The sequence below is a fragment of the Megascapheus bottae genome, chromosome 3 (genome assembly GCF_031878675.1).
Source record: "Megascapheus bottae isolate mThoBot1 chromosome 3, mThoBot2.hap1, whole genome shotgun sequence".
Classification (NCBI taxonomy): Eukaryota; Metazoa; Chordata; class Mammalia; order Rodentia; family Geomyidae; genus Megascapheus; species Megascapheus bottae.
In genome coordinates, this window is record NC_143511.1 from 40240724 (window position 1) to 40261347 (window position 20624).

General features: G+C 35.6%; 1 protein-coding gene across 1 annotated transcript in view; it reads right to left on the reverse strand.

The window, feature by feature from the left end:
• Positions 1–19450, reverse strand: part of Ptprd (protein tyrosine phosphatase receptor type D) — a 634177-nt gene extending 614727 nt beyond the window's left edge. The window contains exon 1 of the mRNA XM_090329963.1: positions 19416–19450. The gene's annotated coding sequence lies outside the window, so the exon portion shown is untranslated. The remainder of the gene's footprint in view (positions 1–19415) is intronic.
• Between the last annotated feature and the right edge of the window lie 1174 nt (positions 19451–20624).

The following is a 20624-nucleotide window of genomic DNA, read 5'->3' on the forward strand; positions in this document are numbered from 1 at the left end:
AACAGGAAATAGATAATATTAAATAAGTATTACTTTTGGCTATGACAATGACATTCTGTTATGTTCAAACCATCCTTATGTGTCAGAGATACACATTGATGTAATTACAAATAAAGTGATAATGATGTCTGAATATATATTGCAAAGAGATCAAATTCTCCTTGCTGTCCACAATATATTTTAAAAACAAAATATTAGCAATGCATAGATAATGTTGAGATGGATGAGTGGGGACTGATTTTTATTGTTCTCTTCTGTGATGTGTTGAATTTTCCATGGTGGTTGAAATATTCTGCATTTTCATACCCAGAAGTGTATGGGTCCCATAAAAGCTCACCAATGTGCTACTTTCCACGCCCCTCTTGGATAGACATTATTCAAGAGAGTGTTTACACATCACTTAATACCCAGAACACTCACACTGAGAGTTGAAATGGGATTCTTCTAACACAGAAGGTGCCAGAGGCTTCTGTTTTCTCACTGTGCATCTGAGCAGAGCTATTTCTCAGAAGTATCAGAGATTTCTGTGATACCTACTGGTTCTTAGAAAATCTCTTTGGGGAACTCAACACAGACAAACTTATATAGTGTAAAAGACCATTTCTTGAACTGAATGGACATACTGAATTAATATTGCATTTAGATATTTGTTTTTAAAAGGAAAAATCTCTTTTTTATTAAATATATATGTGTACATGGACTCAGTACATTTATACTACTTAATAAATGATCATAAGGAGAGTGTTACACATTTAGCACAGTGGACAAACCAATGTTTACTTGAGATTTTAGAAATAGACCAACAAACATGGTTGCTGATGGTCAATGGTGAAGTTATTTTGGAAAAGAGTTCAGCAATATTTTATAAAATTAAACCAATATAAGCTGGCCCTGATAACACTTCAGCAAAGGGATTGTGCAAGAGGAAATAACATATTCAGACAAAACTCTGTGTTCTAAAGAATATAGTAGCTTTAAAAATCTCTTCAAAATGAAAATGATCTAAAGATCTTATGAAACTGGTGAAAAGAGAAATGTAGGTGATATTACTTAGTAAAATATTAAAAATAAAAAAGAAGACCTACTACCATACACAATTGGTTGGGTGTCAAATGTTTTCTTTTTTTCATATATTTTTACTGTAATTAATAGAAGGGTTACATTATATTTCCCAGATAGAAGGTGCATCACTTCACGTACAGTAATACCCTTTCTTATGTCTTGGTTCCGATTTCCCTTCCCCCACCCTCTGCCCCTCATCTTGTTTTCTTCCCTTCCCTATTCGACTTCAAATAACCAAATACACATATATACAATGTGTCAGATAATCAGGTGAAATACTGTAACAATATGACATAACCAAGGGACAGCAGAAGAGATGAGAGATAACATAGTACATTAAGGACAACAATCACTCATTATATGGCTTTTGCTTCTATATCCGGGAGGTCCTTTCATTTAGCACCATTCTGTACCCACTAGCACAACGATGTTCATTGCAGCACTTTTTACCATAGCAAAGATATGGAACCAATCCAGATGCCTCTCAGTTGATGAGTGGATCAACAAGATGTGGTATTTATACACAATGGAATTCTTTGCTGCTGTCAGAAAGAATGACATTGCCCCATTTGTAAGGAAATAGCAAGACTTAGAAAAAAATCATAGTAAGTGAAGTAAGCCAGACTCAAAGGAACTTAGGCTCAATGGTTTCCCTCATTTGTCATAATCAGTAGAAGCCTTGGGCTCTCCTAGCAGAGATTTGCAATAGAGCAAATGTATTCTCTTTTAATGATAGTGATTCAACCCAGGACTTCATGTAAACTAGGCAAGTGTTCTACCACTGAGTTAGCTCCTATACCCTTCAGATTTTCATCTGGAAAGTGAGAGAAACCAGAGTCAAAGGTGTATATGATGTGTGATTACAATTATGTGACATTCTGAAAAAAGGAAAAAAAAAACAGAGCAGTCACATCCAAATGTCGGGGTGAAACGGAAAGGCTGATTATTGTTTATTTCCCTCTTTTTCAATTGTTTGTTTGGGCTACTGTAACAAAGTACCTTAGACCAGATAATTCATAAACAAGAGAAATTTATTATTTGCCGTACAACTTGGGAAACTAGTATCAAGGAGTTAGTAGATTTGATGTCTGAGGAGGACCTATTACTCATAAATAGCATCAACTCTGTCCTCATAGGATGAAAGAGATAGGTACAAACACTGCTCCAAGAACAATTTCTTTTTTTTTTCTTTTCTTTGTTGGCACTAGAATTTGAATTCAGGGCCTCATTCTTGCTAGACAATTACTGTAGTGCCCAGCTGCACCATCATCTTTAAATTCTGCCTGCCTGGCTGCCTTCTTTCCTTGCCCTCTCTCCTCCCTCTCCCTCCCTCCCCCCCCTCCCCCCTCCCCCCTCCCCCCTCTCTCTCTGACTCTTTCCTTCACTCTTTCACTCTTATCCTATCTCTGCCTCTTCCTTTCTCCCTCCCTCCTCCTTCCCTTCCTTTTCTCTTTCTTTGTTACCTTCTTTTCTTAATTGCCTGAATTTTGACTTACCTATTTTAGGCTTCCTATTCTTGCTAGAAATGACAAGGTCATGTCACAGTGTCCACATTTTTTTTCACTGAAATAGGGTTTCATGGATTTTTCTGTTCATGCTGGCCTGGAATGCCAATCATCTCAATTTCTGCCTTCCATGTAGCTGAGAATGGCAGGCAGGTTCCATGACGTCTAGCTATAGGTTGAGAAGGGACCTTGTGAACTTTTTTTGCCCAAGCAGGCAGTTCTTATTTTTGCAAAGTAGGAAAGATTACAGATGTGAATGACTGGCACTGAGCCCAAAGCTCCACTTCTGAAGACTATGCTCCTGAGGGTTAGATTGCAACATTTCACTATGGAGTAAGAGTCAAAACCAGTAAACCCACAGTAGGCATGGTAATAACACGTATTTTGTCTTGGATTGTGGTGTTGGTCATATTATTCCATGTGCTTAATAATACTCAGAACTATATACTTTCAAACAGATTTTTTTAAATGTATGTAACTTATATGTCAACGAAGGTGAGATTTACATTAGGCATAACTTGAAATTCATGGAGGGGGCTGAGAAGGAGGTTCAGTGGTTGAGTGCTCGCCTTGCATGGGTTCAATTCCCTGGTACCACATACACAGAAAAAGCCAGAATAAGTATTAGAGCCTAGCTTTGGGCACAAAGAGGATCAGAGACAGTACCCAAGCCAAGGTCAAGTCCAAGGACTGGCAAAAGCAAATAAACAAACAAACATGAAACCATTAAAAAAAACTCAAGGAATGTTTTCCCCAGTTTTCTGCAGCAGATTTTCATTAAAAAAAATTCTTTATTTGGGCTTGGAGTTTGGCCTAGTGGTAGAGTGCTTGCCTAGCATGCACGAAGACCAGTTTTGATTGCTCGGTACCACCTACATAGAAAAAAGCCAGAAGTGGTGTCGTGGCTCAAGAGGTGGAGCTCTAACTTTGAGAAAACCCAAGGACAGTGCTAAGGCCCTGAGCCCATGCCCAGGACTGGCAAAAAAATTCTTTAATTGTAAGAAGGAGCATAAGAACTGTAAATATTTTATGATCAAAATGAACTGTCTCATATCACAACTCTTTTTTGGCTATTTAAATTCTATTTCTACTTTTTATTGCTTTAATTAAAATATGTATAAAATAATAGATAGTAAAAAGAAATTTCTTTGTAAAGATACATTAATATGGTTGGGATACTTCAATAATCTTTTAAATGATATTCCTACTTGCTTAAGAACTAAGCCAGGTGGAGTCTATAGAAACAAGGAAAAGATACGCAAAATGATCTCCACCTATAGGCATGTTGTATTTCAGAAATATTTTCTATTTTTATGACTTAAGTTTGTGGACTGAGATTTGTAGAGGATAGCTGAAAAATAAATCCTCTGGACAAGGTTCAGAAAATGGCACTAAACTAGAGCAAAAATTTCCAAGAGGCAGAGGAAACATTTCAGTGAAAATGACTTCCTGGTGAGAAATGTTCACTCGTATGCCAGAGTGCTGGTGGCTGACTTGAACTTTGACCAAGTGCTGTCCTTGTGGATAACTGGGAACTCTCAGAGTAGTGTCCGGATCTATGACTTTCCACTGTGTCTCGCAAGATGGAAAGTATAGATGTGTTCATGAATTGTTTTAAATTCTACCATTGGCTTTGCCTGTGGAGCAATGTTTTGACTCCAGATTTCAAAATATAATGTACCCCTGCTATTAGGGCATTCCTGTTCCCATCCAAGTTTCCACAGAGGTCTGTAGCGCCCCCACCCGCAACAACCACAGCACTGTGGCATGATTTTATTAACACACAATCTTTCTTTTGCAAACTATGTACAACAGGGGTGATTCCTTGCACAAAGATGGGAAGGTAGGAATGGGGAGAAGGAGATATAGAAATGATGTGGAAAGGGATGGGATGTAGCTCAGTGGCAAAGCACTTGCCTAACAAATATAATGTCCTGAGTTCGATCCCCAGTACCAAAATAGAAAAGACCAAAAATACAGTTAAAAAAAACAAATGACATGAAAAATAAAAGCAAAGCCATGTTTGTGTCCTCCTCAAGGTGCTTGTTTTTAAATTCACTTTTTGAAACATCGACATAGTGACCTTCCGTGATTATTTTAATCTTCTTGTGCTACAGACTTGTATCATTAGTGAGAAATATTTCTTCATTAAGACTCTTTGTGTGTCTACGCATTTTTAATGACCCCCATTGCCATGGCACCATCTGGACACCTGACATTTTAAAAACAAACATTTCAGCATAATTGATGAATTCCACCTCAGATGACTATTACGCAGGCTTGAGTACTAAATGTGCAGGCAGTCTTCATTCCACCAAATTAAACTTGGCTAAGCAGAAATAGCACAGTAGGCAAATTAGCATGCATGTATTATAGAGACAACTTAACCTGAAGAAACCTTCTATAATAATAAGAATGATAGAACAACAAAACCCAAACTGGTAGATGTTTGGTCAGAGTATTCTTGCCATGGAAAGGTCATGGGGAGATGTTATAAATGCAGGTGAATGGGATCTCATCAAATGAACAATGTCAGAAAAAATATTCTTCTAACAAATGAGCTGTCCTTTGAACAGCTATGGTTAGTCTGCGTTTTTACAGGAGGACATACCTTTTGTTAATATGTCACAGATTTGGAAACGGGAGAGAATTCATCGTAGGTGTCATCTGCTGTTTATGAAATACTTTTTAGTCATGTACTCATTCATTTAACATAGTTAACAATAATGTATTATACTTTGGGTCTGGGGAAGGAATGACAGAAAGTTAGAGACTTTAACCTACCTATGAGTATGTGAGTTAGATAGTTGATACATGCAGAAACAGATCAATATTCCATAGTGATTCATATAAAGCTATAGAAAAGGCATTGCTCTCAGACACCAATGTAGCGCATTATTTTTGGACACTAAGGACTTTTATGGTACTTAAGTACTTCCTGCCTTAATTACTTTATGCACCTTAGAATTCCAGAGATGATGATAGGCTTCTCCAGGTTTAATACTTAAAATGTAGGATCTAAAATTAGATGGTTAGGGTATGTGAGAGGGACTAGTTTCAAGAAATCCCATCCATTTAATTTCAGTTCTTTTAGAATTTTGCAGGACTTTTTTTTTTGGTATTAAAAGCCAGGTAGGACTTTTTTTTGCTACTATTTTGGATCACATTGCTGTTAAAAGATAAACAGATGCAGAATTCTCAGTGAGTGATTTAAAATCAACATTGCAAGATATAAAATTACAACTTTGGTTTCTTTTACTCTGATATCTAAAATCCACTTTTCTATGTTTGTGTAATCTTGACCAAAATGAAAACTAGGCAATTTCTTTTTATTCTTTTATCATCATATTACTTTCAGAATTGTTCTCTCTGAATGAACATCTGTCTAGTACCTGTCTAGTTGGTTCCTGGTATAAAAAAATGATAGCTATTGGTGGCACGAGTTTGGCCTAGTGGTAGAGTGCTTGCCTAGCATGCAGAAAGAACTAGGTTCCATTCTTTATTAACACATACACAGAAAAAGCTGGAAGTGGTGCAGTGGCTCCCGTGGTAGAACTCTAGCCTTGAGAAAGCCTAAGGACTTTCTCAGGCTCTGAGTTCAAGCCTCAAGACTGGTCAAAAAGAAACTACCACCAACATGTGTTGTGTGTGTTTATATATGTATACTTTACTGTACATGTTTGATATTCTACTCAAGTTATTATAAAAATCATAGCTAAAAATTTTCCTCTATTTTATTATTAACAAAATCTGATTCATAAAGTCACATATTATGTGTTATTTAGATGATATCATATTTATTCTCCAAAATGACTAGGGAAATGGTTAAGGTGGAAACAAAATATTAAATAAAATAAATAAATAAGATTTTTGACACGAGACTTACAAAATATACCATTTTCAAATTTTAGTATTGAAGAAGAACTATAGTATAAAAAATTTACGTACAAATTAACATATTGACTAGAATTAAATGAAAACCAAGTAATGATCAAGCCATTGGGCTATCCCCAAGACTGATTTGCAAAATCAAATTTCAAGGGAAAGCTACATCAATAAAAGTGGCAAATGAAATGAATTATTCTATCATACAATCCTGTTTACCATCCTTGAAAGTTACGTTTGCTTTTTAATAATTAGATATGTACCTATGGAAACATAAAATTTATAGTTCTGCAATATATTTATAGAAGGTGCATTACTTCACATACATTGATACCCTTTCTCATGTCATGGTCCCCATCTGGAATATATTTATATGACTAGAATTTTCTACAGCAATACTAAGTTCTTTGTGATATTTAATTTATATTATTTGATGTTTTATGTATAACTAAACATCATTACTAATCTCAACAATTTACTTCTAGGGCTCAATCTAGGCACTGGACTTTTACCTCCTTCTTTATAATCAAATGTACAATCTTGAAATCTACTTACTATCTGACTCTGATTAGAGACTGAAGAAATTGTTGTGACTTGAAGTCTTTCCCTGTACTTGCACCCCAGCCCAGAATGGCCCTCAACATACACTCTAGATTCCCTGGGCTTCCTTGGAACTTTTGACTTTCCTCCTGAGATTTTAATGTTACCTTCAGTGGTATGTTGGAAATATAAATCTCTTCCCAGGGAGAAAGAACCAGTGAAATACTCAAGTGTGCTGTGAGCATCACTGGGCCAAGATATCAGTCACAGTGGAAGTGTTTAAACCAAAATAAAAATCATACGATGTTTCTTATCTCTGGAAAGATGGCTTACCAACACACCACTGGATCACAGAGTACATTATAGAATATTACCCAACAGAATCCATTACAGAATTCTCTTCTCTATGGACATCTGGGCCATGAACTATAAATGAAATATCTATTTTACGTTATATTCTAGTGGATTTTTACCAGCCAGATTGTATTATAATATATAGATATATGAGTATGTAACAACTCTCAGATGATTTTATTGTTTAAGAAACATACTAGTCTTAATAGTCATTGCATTCTTAAATAGTCCTAACCACTGGCCTAGGTCTCATTCAACATAAATCATTTCCAAAGTACAAAGGCCAGTATTGTGTATAATTAAGCCTGTATTTGTCTATTAGAGAAATCTTTGTTAGTTCTTACAGGCTCTGACACCCTGTACATGACAGTCTTCTCTAACGTAAACAATGTTACTCTGAACCCTCTCAAGTATGTTATACTCTATTAGTTGATTTTTATTCCAGTAATATGTAGTTCAGAAAATATTCATATTACCTTAATCAATTTGTGTGTGTAAGGGGGGTCATGGGGCTTGAACTCTGGGCCTGGGCACTGTCCTTGAGCTCTTCAGCTCAAGGCTACGATCCTACTCATTGAGCCACAGCACCACTTCTGGTTTTCAAGTAATTAATTGGAGATATGAGTCTCATGTTCTTTAGTGCCCAGGCTGGCTTTGAACCACTATCCTCAACCTCAGCTTCCTGAGTAGCTAGGATTACAGGCGTGAGCCATCCCACCTGGCTTACCGTAATCAATTATAAGTTTAAAGAGTACATCACAAAAATCTTACAAATCTTACTTGCAGGGTCTACTGAAATAGGCTAAAATATTTATCATATGAAATAATCTTACATTCTTTATTACATAATGTAAAAGCCTCTAGTCCATTGCAACCATTTGAACACAAAACTTGTTGGAGCTCTATACCGTGACAAGTTTCAAAGATCTATCTGCTATGAATATTTTGGAATTCTCAATTTCTGGCATATAAGCCTTTATTCTGTTTTCTTATTAATCTCTTGTTGGCTACAATGATCAAGATCCAGAATGATTACATCCCTTATAATTCTTTTCAAATGTTTTCCTTCCAGACCTTTTTTTCTTTATCCATATGTATCATTTCCATTTTTCAAAGGTAAAAATGTGCCAGAAAGAAAATAAATTTATGTGTGGATGAAACAAAAATATTGCAAATTAGTGATGAAGGACAAAATTGCCGATATCTTAGAGGTAAATCGAAAGTGAAACATTTAGTTGGAATCTACAAAATTCATCCCTTTGGTGTTTTAAGAAAAGAGGTGCCAGGAAATGCAGAATGAGCCATAGTTTAGATTCAACATGCAAGAACATAGGAAAACACAAAACAAAATAGAACAAAATTCAACAGGGCTGGCTTATCTTCAATGTGAGTTTTATGCAATTTCACAAGACAAAAGGAAGCCAAAAAATATGCTAGTTCCTAGTGCCATTTAAATTATCAGCTAGGTGATAAACTCCTAGATCATGGAATCATTTGCTGGAATTTTCTATCCTTTTTCTTGGCCGATCTGTCCCTCTTCCTCTCAGCTTCTCCTCATTTTGCTCCCTCTCTCCTTCTCCTTTTAGAGTGAGTATAAAAATGTTGACCTCCTTCCTTGACTGTTGTGAGAAAAAGAAATAGCAGGTGTAAATTAGACTGTCTGTAGTACATAGTATGCACTAAATGAATAATAACTATTTTTGATGATCAGGAATTTATAGTTCTCAAGAGTGGAATTGAAATTTCAGTGTAAAATAATGAATGGGAAAAAAAGATGTATGAGACACAAATCATTTAAAAAGACAACTGTAGAGGCTGGGAGTTTTGCCTAGTGATAGAGTGCTTGCCTAGCATGCACGAAGACCCTGGTTCAATTCCTTGGTACCACATACCTAGAAAAAAGCCAGAAGTGGTGCTGAGGCTCAAGTGGTAGAGCTCTAGCCATGAGAAAGTCCAAGGACAGTGCTCAGGCCCTGAGTTTAAGCCCAGAACTGGCAAAAAAGAAATTAAAAAATAAATAAAATAAAAATGCAACTACAATTCTGTGTCTCCAAACTTTTCTGTAAAAAAGCTTGCTAGTAAAAGCTAAGTAGAAGACAAAAAGGATCAGGCAGTCATTTTGCTGCTGTCAGCGACAGAAGATGATGGCATGGTTCCCTGGGGTACCTTTTAATAAAGTTCACTTTATTATTCTCTAATACATTCTAGCAAGCTTCACTGGCTATAACCATAACTTCCTTAACTGAGAGATTTTTTTCTTTTCAAAGAAGCAAATCAAAATTCCTTATCATAATTTGGGTATGCCTGGAAGACAAATTCATACTTTTCTTAGTTCAATATCTAGGTTTCTATTCTAGAGTGATTTGCTAGCCATAACGGACTCACTATAGAAAAATAAATCCATGCCTTTGCTAGACAAAGATCTGGAAGTTTCTTGTCTTTGAGCATTGGGGCTTTGTGCCCCTGGCCTGGACTTTTTATTTATTTTGCTTCTCTTAAATTAGATGGCTTTTAGATTGTTGTCCTTAATATACTATGTTATTTCTTACCTCTTTTGCTGTCCCTTGGTTATCTTATATTGTTATAGTATTTTACCTTGTTATCTGATATATTGTATATATGCGTATTTGGTTATTTGAAGTCAGATAGCCAAAGGAGGAAAAAAAGATGAGGGGCTGGGGTGGGTGGAGGGAAATGGGAACCAAGACATGAGAAAGGGTATCAATGTATGTAAAGTAATACACCTTCTATCTGGTGAATATAATGTAACCCTTCTATTAACTACAATAAAATATATGAAAAAATTAAATGGCTTTTAATTTTCCTAGAATGAAAAGCATCATTGAGCCCTAAGATGGCTGATTTCTAGTTCAGGATGAAGCTGTACTGCAATTGATCCAGAGAAGAGTTCTTTTACTTTCCTGTCTATGACACAGGAATTTAGCTGTCAAAAGAAAAAGTGAAGGCGTATCCAACTGACGATGTAATATGATTTTTCAACATTAAGTCTGACTATCATTCTAGGTTCTCCTAGCAAAGGCTCTGATACCTAATGATACCTAATTTATAAAGGTTGTTCTCAAGAATGAGAAAAACATGTAATTTGAACAAGGAATTCTATTTATGTTGTGGAAAAGTCAAAGGCAAGATTATCTATGCCCTGGGTATTTATGAATTCAATTTTAAAAGCTAACATTATTCTGAAGAGTCACTGATCCCCAGAGTTCTATCTCCGTAAGTGACTTCTTGTTAAAATGAAGATTGAACTCTAAATTTGCAATTCCCATTGGGCTGCAATTACCATATTTATTTACATAATCTACCTGTTGTTTGTACTCTGAAAATTGAGAAAAGATTATTATGTAAACACCTGCCTGCTGGCATAACTATTAATTTTAGGATACATTACTGATAGTTTAAATCCACTTCTATGATATTTGAAGAAATTTTTTCTCAGTTTTAGCACGGCACGATTCCAAGGATACAATTAATTGGAATGTAACTCAACCACATATATTTTCCAGTAGCTTTAAAAATATATATGATGAAATACATACTGAGGAAAATCCTGCTTAAAGAAGCAATACTTATCCATCAGAAGAAAAGAAGAGAAATACTTTTATTTAAAGATTGGTATGCAGCTGGGTGCCCGTGGGTCATGTTTGTAATCCTACCTACTTCAGAGGCTGAGATTTGAGGAATAAGGTTCAAAGCCAGCCTGGGCATGAAAGTCCCTAAGACTCTTATCTCCAATTAATCACCAGAAAACTGGAAGTGGCACTGTGGCTCAGGTGATAAAACTCTAGCTGAACAGCTCAGGGACAATGCCCAGGCCCAAAGTTCCAGCCCCATAACCCACCTACTCCCCCCACCAAAAAAAAAAGAAAAGAAAAAGAAAAAAAAGAAACTGGGTGATAAATAAAAAACTTGTAATAAACTTTAAAATATTCCTTCTAGATTTAGACTGGCTCATTTTAAGTAGTTTTGAGAATTTTAGGTCTGTATGGAGGGGTCTTTGGTAAATTTTTCTCTTTATATAGACCATTTAGAGAATAGGTAAAGGATCACAAATGTTCTAAATTTGGTTGCACTGTAAGAGAAAAAGTCTTGCTTTCTTTTCATCAGTACGAAAGACTAAAAGAAAATTAAAGATGTCAGCCATGTTTCCTGGAAGCCACAGGATTATGAAAAGATGACAAAAATCAGAATAAACGAAATAGCTGATCTAATTTCCAAGCAATGTTACACAGTAATAAACTCAACATGGGCACATTAGCTTTAGTCCTTCGACATAAAAAGCAGTTTAGGTAGTTAATAGAATTCAGACTAAGGACAACTGTTAGAATTTGAGTAAAAATGGTACAAAATAGCCTTACACTGAAAGTTACTAATGTACTTTGAGATGCTATTGGGCTTTTGCTCCTGGTCCATTCTCTCCTTTCTTCCTCTGCTCCATACATTGTGAGCTGAGTATTTATAGACTACATCAACTAGGTTCTTTTGCCATGTAGCTTGTTTTAGCTCAGACAATGGGAGGTACTAGTAAAACATTAGAAGGGCCAGTAGAATATTAAAAGCTAAAACAAAGCTTAGTACTGGTGGCTCCCACCTGTATTCCTAGCTACAAAACTGGCTGAGATCTGAGGATAGTGGTTCAAAGCCAGCTCAGGCGGAAAGTCTATGAGACTGTTCTCTCCAGTTAAATCACAGAAAAAGCTAGGATTGCTGTTATGAATCAAAGTGGTAGAATATTAGCCTTGAGTGAAAAAGCTCAGAGACAGTGTCTGGGCCCTGAGTTCAAACCTCATGATTAACTTAAAAATTACCATAATGAAAGAGTTTTGGGGTTTGTCTGATATGGAAATGACTTTAAGTTAATGTAAGATACTTCACTAGCTTTTAATCCTCTCCAGCTCTGTGAATAGCAATTTCCTGACAGGACAGACAGAAATGCATCAAATGTCACTGTTAAAAGTAAAAATGGCTAGTGGTGGGCTTATTTGGTTTGAATAAGTACAATAAAAGATTGGTTGGGGGGCTGGGAGTTTGGCCTAGTGGTAGAGTGCTTGCCTAGCATGCACATAGACCCGGGTTCGATTCCTTGGTACCACATACTTAGAAAAAGCCAGAAATGGTGCTGAGGCTCAAGTGGTAGAGTTCTAGCCTTGAGAAAAAACCAAGGACAGTCCTCAGGTCCTGAGCTTAAGCCCAGGACTGGCAAAAAAAAAAAGGATTGGTTGGGTTCATTGGTGGTGCTGTTAGAAGCTGGTGACACATTTAAGGGCTGGGGCTTAAATGGTCATATAGGGGTATGTACTTTAAAGATAGTGGGCCAGACAGTGGCTCTCAGCTATAATCGTAGCTACTCAGGAGGCTGAGAACTGAGGATCATGGTTCCAAGACAGCCTAGGCACAAAAGTCTGTGAGACTCTTATCTCTGATTAACTACTAGAAAGTGGAGATGGTGCTGTAGTTCAAGAGGTAGGACAGTAGCCTTGAGCTGAAGAGTTCAGGGACAGCACCCAGACCCAGAGTTCAAGTCCCAGGACTGATCAAAAGAAAAAAAAATAAACAGAGAAAAAGAAAAGATATTGGGCCTCCTTCTTTCTCTTCGATTCTGTTTCTGCTTCCTGACCCCCAAAACAGTGAGGACATTTTTCTATGAGCTGAAACCTCCCAAACTAAAAGCCAAAAAATTGTTTCTGGCAAAAGAGAGATAAGCAAAGTTTCCCCAATAAATATTAACAAGAATAAGTATGCTTACTTTAAAATTTTAGGTGGTTTGATCATTTTGATATGGGAAAATCCATTTGTGTTCATATGTAATAGACTCAAACGTTAGTTAGCCTTAGTTAAAAACTGTTACGGAATGTGCCAGTCTGGTTCCCTTACAGATAGCTTCTTTCAATAGATAGCAGCAATCAGGGCACACAGAGGTTACCCTAGGAAAACACACAGGTAGAAGTTTTCTAGGGAATATTTGGTATGGTTTCCCCTTTGCAAAACAGTTAATTACACTCTTTTCTTGAAGAATAGCTTGTAATTCATCTACTTTTCTTATGTCCTCGAAGCCTAGAAAGCCTGGGGCTTTTGATTTAAACATTATAGAATTAAGTGGTAATTTGAGTAAATAAATTTATGGATAACTAAATGATAAAATGCATATTAACTGCAGTTTGCAATTGCTCAGTATATAATCATCTCTGTGGTTACAGGCCAAACAATAGTAGACATCGAGGTATATGTTTAGGAACAAACTGTGTTATTCAAAGTCTTCCAAGTCAGAAAGCATTCAGCAAGAAACAAGGTTCACAGGCTAATCACTGCCAGAGTGGCTAAGAATACTTTCCTGTGCCCTGAAGATTCAATCTCTTACAATGGAAAAATTCTGTGGGTGTGGTACTTAGAAAGCTAATGGATCAAAAACTATAAGGCCAGCAGGTAGTATCACAACCATTGTATGTTTTCACTACTTAGATCAAACTAAGAATTTTTTTTAGTGCAATTTTAAATTCTAACTTCCAGCAGGTATTGCAAGTCTTCTTGCAGTACCATCTCTTAGGATGAAACTTCAACATAGCTCTCATGGTCTCCTTCTTTTTGTGTCAGTATTGAGAATTCTGTCCCAAAGGATGTGGGCTCTGCCTTGCTATCAGTTATTTGGAAATGAAGTCTTTCTGTCTCTTTCTTCCTCTCTTTCTGTTCGTCTCTCTCTATTTCTGTCAAGTAGATGAGGAGACCTCTAAAAGGAGCCAGAGCCTTCCATCTTATTATAGTGAGGGAAAAAAACCGAATTCTGTTAACAATCAAGTGAACCTGGAAGAAGATTCCTTACTTGTCAAGTCTCTAGACGATAGCTCCCTGGCTAACACTGATTTTATTTGATTTGCAGAGGACATAATTAAGCTATTGTTATACTTATCCTTGAAACAGAGAAAACATATACCTGTATGTTAAGCTGCTTGAATTTTTATTAATTCATAATATTGAGTAGAGAACTGACACATCTTCCCAACATACACAGTTATACAAAGGATGCCACAAGGTAAGGACTATTCATAGTATTTAGGAGGATTATAGCAGAGATAAATCCATGAAATTAAAGTTATGATAAGTAATTTCTAATACTTGTGCATAGAATATCATATATTATATATATTTATTTTCACATGAAGATAAGGGAAACTGATAATTATCTTTTCAATGGACAACTTAAGATATTTACAGAATCATACTAAATTTTTTGTGATGCCTTCATCACATTTAATGGCACATGTAGATGCTTTTGCTAGTCTTCCTACCAGGATAAGAATTGTCATTCTTTGCCCATTGTTTCCTTTTACATTGGGTAGAGATAAAACTTCACAAAAATTCAGAAAACTCAGCAATACTAAAGTCTGTGATTTGCCCATGTATTTACTACTCTTAAGTCCACATCTCCAGACATCTATAGATTATGCAAATCTGTAGGAGGCAGTTGGTAAAGTCTTAGAGGAAATTTTCATCGAAGTTCTGAGTATCTGAATCTTTTATTGAATGGCATATAAACTCAACAGTGTAGACTAATGGAGGCAGAATGAAAGGAGGTAAAGGATGTTCATAGCACAAGACATTGCTAATCTTTAACGTTTGACAATGACATTTGAAAACTCTCCTCAGTTCTTACAGTTTTATCACTGGTAGTAGGACTTGTAGGGTCTACAACACAGTAGCAAAAAAAGGCTAAACCCTGAGGTGGTATAAAGAGCTGCAGTGATAATTGCTATGTGAGGCCAGTGAAATGGAATTGGAAAATAATGATGCAGTAAGCATATCCCTTAGTTCTCTGCTAACCTTGTTGATTCCTATCATTGATCATGAATGATAGCGAAGAAGTCATCACTCACAAGTTAGGCCTAAGAAAAGTCTTCAAATATGGAGGAATCTTTGCTTACTGCCAACTTTGACAAATGTCTACATTTAACGAATGTGAATATTTTTCTTCCGAAAGGGCAGAAGCAAAAAACTTCCTATTTCTCCTGCTTTATAAGTAACATGGGAAGCTAGTTAATTCACAAATATGAAATAACACTTTTACATTCCAAGATTTTACCGCCCCCCATGACCTAAAACATGTAGCTTCAAGAGAGTGTAGGAAAGTCAAGCCTTAGAACTACTGCCAGGTTATCAGGCAACGGCACTGGAGAAGGGAGAAAGTACTGTCCTGAGTTATGTACCTTCCGTAATGAAACATAAATGTTAGATGTTCCTGATGGCCTCTGTGCTTTTCCTGCTGTGATTAAGGTTTCAATTTGTCAACATTGGTTCTGTTATTGGAGTCTTGCTACTTGAACAGCTTTCCCCCTTTACTAAAGAACCACAGTGAAAGTGTCAATTTGCTACCTGTGTTTTCTATGTAAAATGAATCTTGTGTTAAGTAGATCTTGTGTTCTAATCAGTTCCATGAATAGAAAGCACCCCAAATGTTCCTTTATATGATGTGCTTTTACCCTTTTGATACTTCTCATCCTCATAATTAGTAATCTAGTAGAGATAAATGAAGCATAAATTCTATGTAAAATTCACTAAGGGACAATAACAATTTCTGGAAAATAATGGAATAGTGATAGAAAATGACCACCTGTGGGCTGGGAGTTTGGCCTGGTGGTAGAGTGCTTGACTAGCATGCATGAAGACCAGGGTTCAATTCCTCGGTATCACGAACATAGAAAAAAGCCGGGAGTGGTGCTGAGGCTCAAGTGGTAGAGCTCTAGCCTTAAGAAAGTCCAAGGACAGTGCTCAGGCCCTGAGCCCAAGCCCAGGACCGGCAAAAAAAAAAAAAAATTACCACCTGTGTACCATTGCTTTTTGGAGCATGTATTACTTGAGTTTCATGAGCAGGTTTAATAAATTTAGATAAAACTTCTCCCTGATCCCAAGATAATGCTTACTTCTCACAATCTAGATGGAAGCATGCACATGTCAACATTGTGTACCTTAGATGTTCTTTTGTATATAAGACTCAAAATAATACAATGACATACTTATTTTATTTGTGCCTTAAAAAGACCACCTAATAGTTCATTTTTTTCCTCTGAATTTTCCCACTTGTTAAATGCATTATGTTTGTCTAGAAAATCCGGACCACAATTAATCTAGAGGAAATATATGTATTTATCTGCAGTCCTACCAGAGGACACATAGAACAATCAAGCTTGCTTTGCTATCATCTTTATCAGGTAGCATGTTTATTCTGGAGAAGAACCGAAGGAAGGAGAATATAGTAAAAAGAAACCATACTTCTAAACACATTCAAGTTCTTCTTTCTGAAATAAAATGATGAATACTAAAAATATAGTGTTTATATGGGTATAAAATATTTCCTTTTCAGATAACCTTTAAAGTTGAAAGACTTCAACTGTTCTGCAGTCACTTTTCAACATTATGGCATATTACAAAATGTAGAATTTTATAAGGTAGATTGTACTATATTTTTTTATATATGGGGTAAATCCCTCTATATATTTATTTACACGTGAAAGTATGTGTATATGAAGGAGTAAACAGAGGTGTATATTTCAAATCACATAAGAATCTCTTTTCAATCCTGCTTGTCAGCCTGTTTGCCTTACTTTCTTCTTTCCCTCCTCTCTCCCTCCCCCCTTATTAAAAATTTTAAGAGATCTGTTCAACATACATTTAGATATAATAATTACTGTCTTTCCTGACATCAGTAATTATATGTAGATCAACTCAGCTAAAGCAGAAATCACAACATCAACAGAAAAGCAGGGGTACTTAGAAAAGGCCTTTTATCTTGACTATGGAGAAGAATGCTAATAGAAGAACAAATACAGGAATTAGGGCTTCTCTCTTCTATTAACTAGCCATATAAAACAGAATTTAATTTGCTTACTAATGACTTTGCACAGGACTTGTCCAAGACATGCCCTGAAAGGTCTCATTGCTTCTGTCCCCCAAAGTCCTCGTTCACACTAGAAGTAGCAATAACGTGCTCTCACTTATATTTCTTTCGTCCATTAAACACTTTCCACACTGGTGTGGATAATATCACTGAGATAAATCTCCCTGAAACGTCTGTATTGAACACATTTCATTCCTCAAAGGAAATTAGTAAGATACATTTGTAATGTCCATCAGCTGAGGAAAGATGATCCAACTCTAGCAACTTTTCTCTTTCTGACATCCCAATTTATATTAGTAAGCTTTGCTGAGAGTCATCTGAAAAATGGAAACCATTGGGTATTTCTCAGAGGATCCATTTGAGGATTGTATGGGATGAAGTAAGAAAATCCACACAACTTAGTACTGATAAACTGGAGGAGAAGGTCCTAGTTTTATTCCCATTAGATAAACATAAGGACCCGCAGCAGATGGCGATTTTCATGAAGCGGAGAGATATTTTCCTGCATTCCAGATATAGAGCCATGAAGGTGATGACTAAAGCTTTTTAAATGATGGGTTAATCTACCCCCAGAATAACTCTTTGAAATGGTAAAGTTGAATCACATGTACAAATGCAACAATTCTTGCATAGTCATATTTGCGTGGCCCATCTGAATTTGGACAGGAGATTTTAGGGAGCTGGAAACCAATTCTTCCCCACGTGTTCCCCAATGGAAAACACAACCCATAAAATTAGAACTTGCTTCCATGACACTACTATATATGAAGTTTTATTCTTTGTATCTTTATGCCAGTAAAATGGAGTTTACCTTGCTGAAACCTTTATGGTTTATGCTTTGGGAGAGAAAGCTCAGTTCTACCGTTTTCTTGGTAAATCCATAGATTGTAATCAAGATCAGTATTACAGTTAATCTTTCTTTGCCAGCAAATAGCAATTAAAGGATAACTACATGATAATTCCAGGGCTTTTGTGTTCTGAATATGACAGTAATTTGAACTGCTCTCACTGTAAATTTGAATGGTTTAACATATACTTTCTGTGAATCAGAACTATATTTTAATGACTTATTTCACCTGCCCAAATGCATGATTTTAAGTTTTTTTTTACAAGTCAAGTGATTTCATGAGTACAACCAGAAATTTAGAACATGAGTTAAAAAATGAATAAAATCAAAAAACATTCTTCTTCATCTAAACATGGCTTAAATTGAACATAAAGTAGGATTCTCACAAACATCAAATAATTACATGATGCCTAGAAACTTTTCTTCTTCAATGAAATAGACAAAAATATTCAAGGCTTCTATTTTTAAACTGTTCATATTCTAGTTTCAATGCACTAAAATTTCAAATAACCTAAATAACTACATATAACCCAAAATGCAACTTTCTACTTTCTATCTTCCTATAGTCATACCGTCACCATTTTTTTTCATTTTCCAACTTCTTCTATATACCATTAATTGTTATTTTTGAATCCCTAATTCTTTGTTCTAAGTGTAGACAGAGAAGAATATACTGTTTGCTTTCTGTATTTGTCTGCCACGTATTTTTCTGGATTTTCACCTCAGTTCTTCCTTCTTATTAATTTCAATTCTTCCCCTACTTGCCTTTGACCACCTTCCTTTGACAAATGTCTTTTCTTTTATATAACTTTTGTATAACAAAAGTTTTTCACTAAGAATTTCAAAATATCTCATTCCAATATTGAGTGGGTCTCAGTCTCCACACTCTCTAATGTAAATAAAAACATGCTTCCTCCCATGGAAGAGAGTTTGGGAAAGCAAATCAAACATCCAGTGTTCTACTTGACTGCAAAAGGGAAAGTCAAAATAGGACAATTACAGCAATGAATCTCATATAGATATACAAATATATCCTCTATAGAATATATTCAGGCTTGACAATAGAAATACGATTGATTACCTAGAATTTAAATTTCACTTCCTCTGTAAATCATGCTTTTGTATCTGCCAAATATATACAGATATTTCATCTACCTCTGAGATTCCAAATTATTATAAAATTATTATATGTTCTTTCATTTCTCAACTTGATTTTTCTAAGGAAGCTATAATCTTAACTAACAGAGAAGTAGAGCAAAACAATAAAGAAAGGAAATTTGGATGTTAGGCAAAAATCCCAGCATGTTTTAAATCTTACTTGTTCTTTAGATAGTATTCACCAGACGTCTCCCTAAACAAAGAAATGTGATAACAATTAAAATGTGAAAATGATGCTATGAAACTACTGCTCATTTATGTCATGCACATTTACATTACTTAGTTGAAAATGTCACTTCACCAAGAAATAAAATTTGCTGTGTTTTGTCATTTTTCCCTCACACTTGTTGCTGTAATGAGAAATTTAAAACTTCTTCAAAACAATAAGAAATGAAGCATGCTACATTTATTCAGGGCAAATAAAAAATAGCTTAAAGTGTAATCATACTTAAAATTGCATTTAATATGATCCAAATAGCATAAGATGATCTTATTATTAAATAATCATTTGTATTAGAAAATCTACAAACAAATTCTTATGAAAACAAAGTCCTTTACTTTGTAATACCTCCCTTGTTTAGTTTTTGGTAAGTCGAGAAATTAATACCACAGCCTCTTAAAACACACACACACACACACACACACACACACACACACACACACACACACACCCCTGCCAAACTATGATATTAATAGGAGAGAAGAGGGAAATTTAGATTTTAAACTTGACTGAGGAAATGCCTTGTTAAGACTTTTATTCAAAACATGAAAGCTGATTATTAATATAATTTTATTAGAATGGAGAGTTACCAGATTGTGACACTGTTGAAGTGTTGAATTTTTGGAAATTGTCATCTGAAGTAACACAGGAAGATAGGGTTCTGTGGACATGGGCATGGAAGGGAAGAGGCAAGCAGAAAAGGACTGTAACTTAATTTTGCCAATATATATACACATATATGTATATATATATACATATATATATATTTGTTTCCTTGAAGCTAGAGGTGTTACATATGCATGTGTACAAATTCATTTGCAAAATGTTTGATGAATTATATATCATATCTATATTAACAAAGTCTTTTCTTCCAAGAATATAAATTATAATTTCACATAGACCATAACATATATGGTTAAGACATGGAAGACATCAGTAGGGGTTGCTATTGATAAAAAACATGATCTACTACTAGACATAGTAGCAGGTGACTGTAATTCTATTACTCAAGAGGAAGAGATAGGAATATTGCTACTCTAGTTAGGACAACATAGCAAGACTGCATCTAAAAAAAACCAAAAGATTATCTACCAGGGTGCTATGTGATGGATTAAGTTGAACCAGACAGTGGTCAGATGAGGAGCTGCA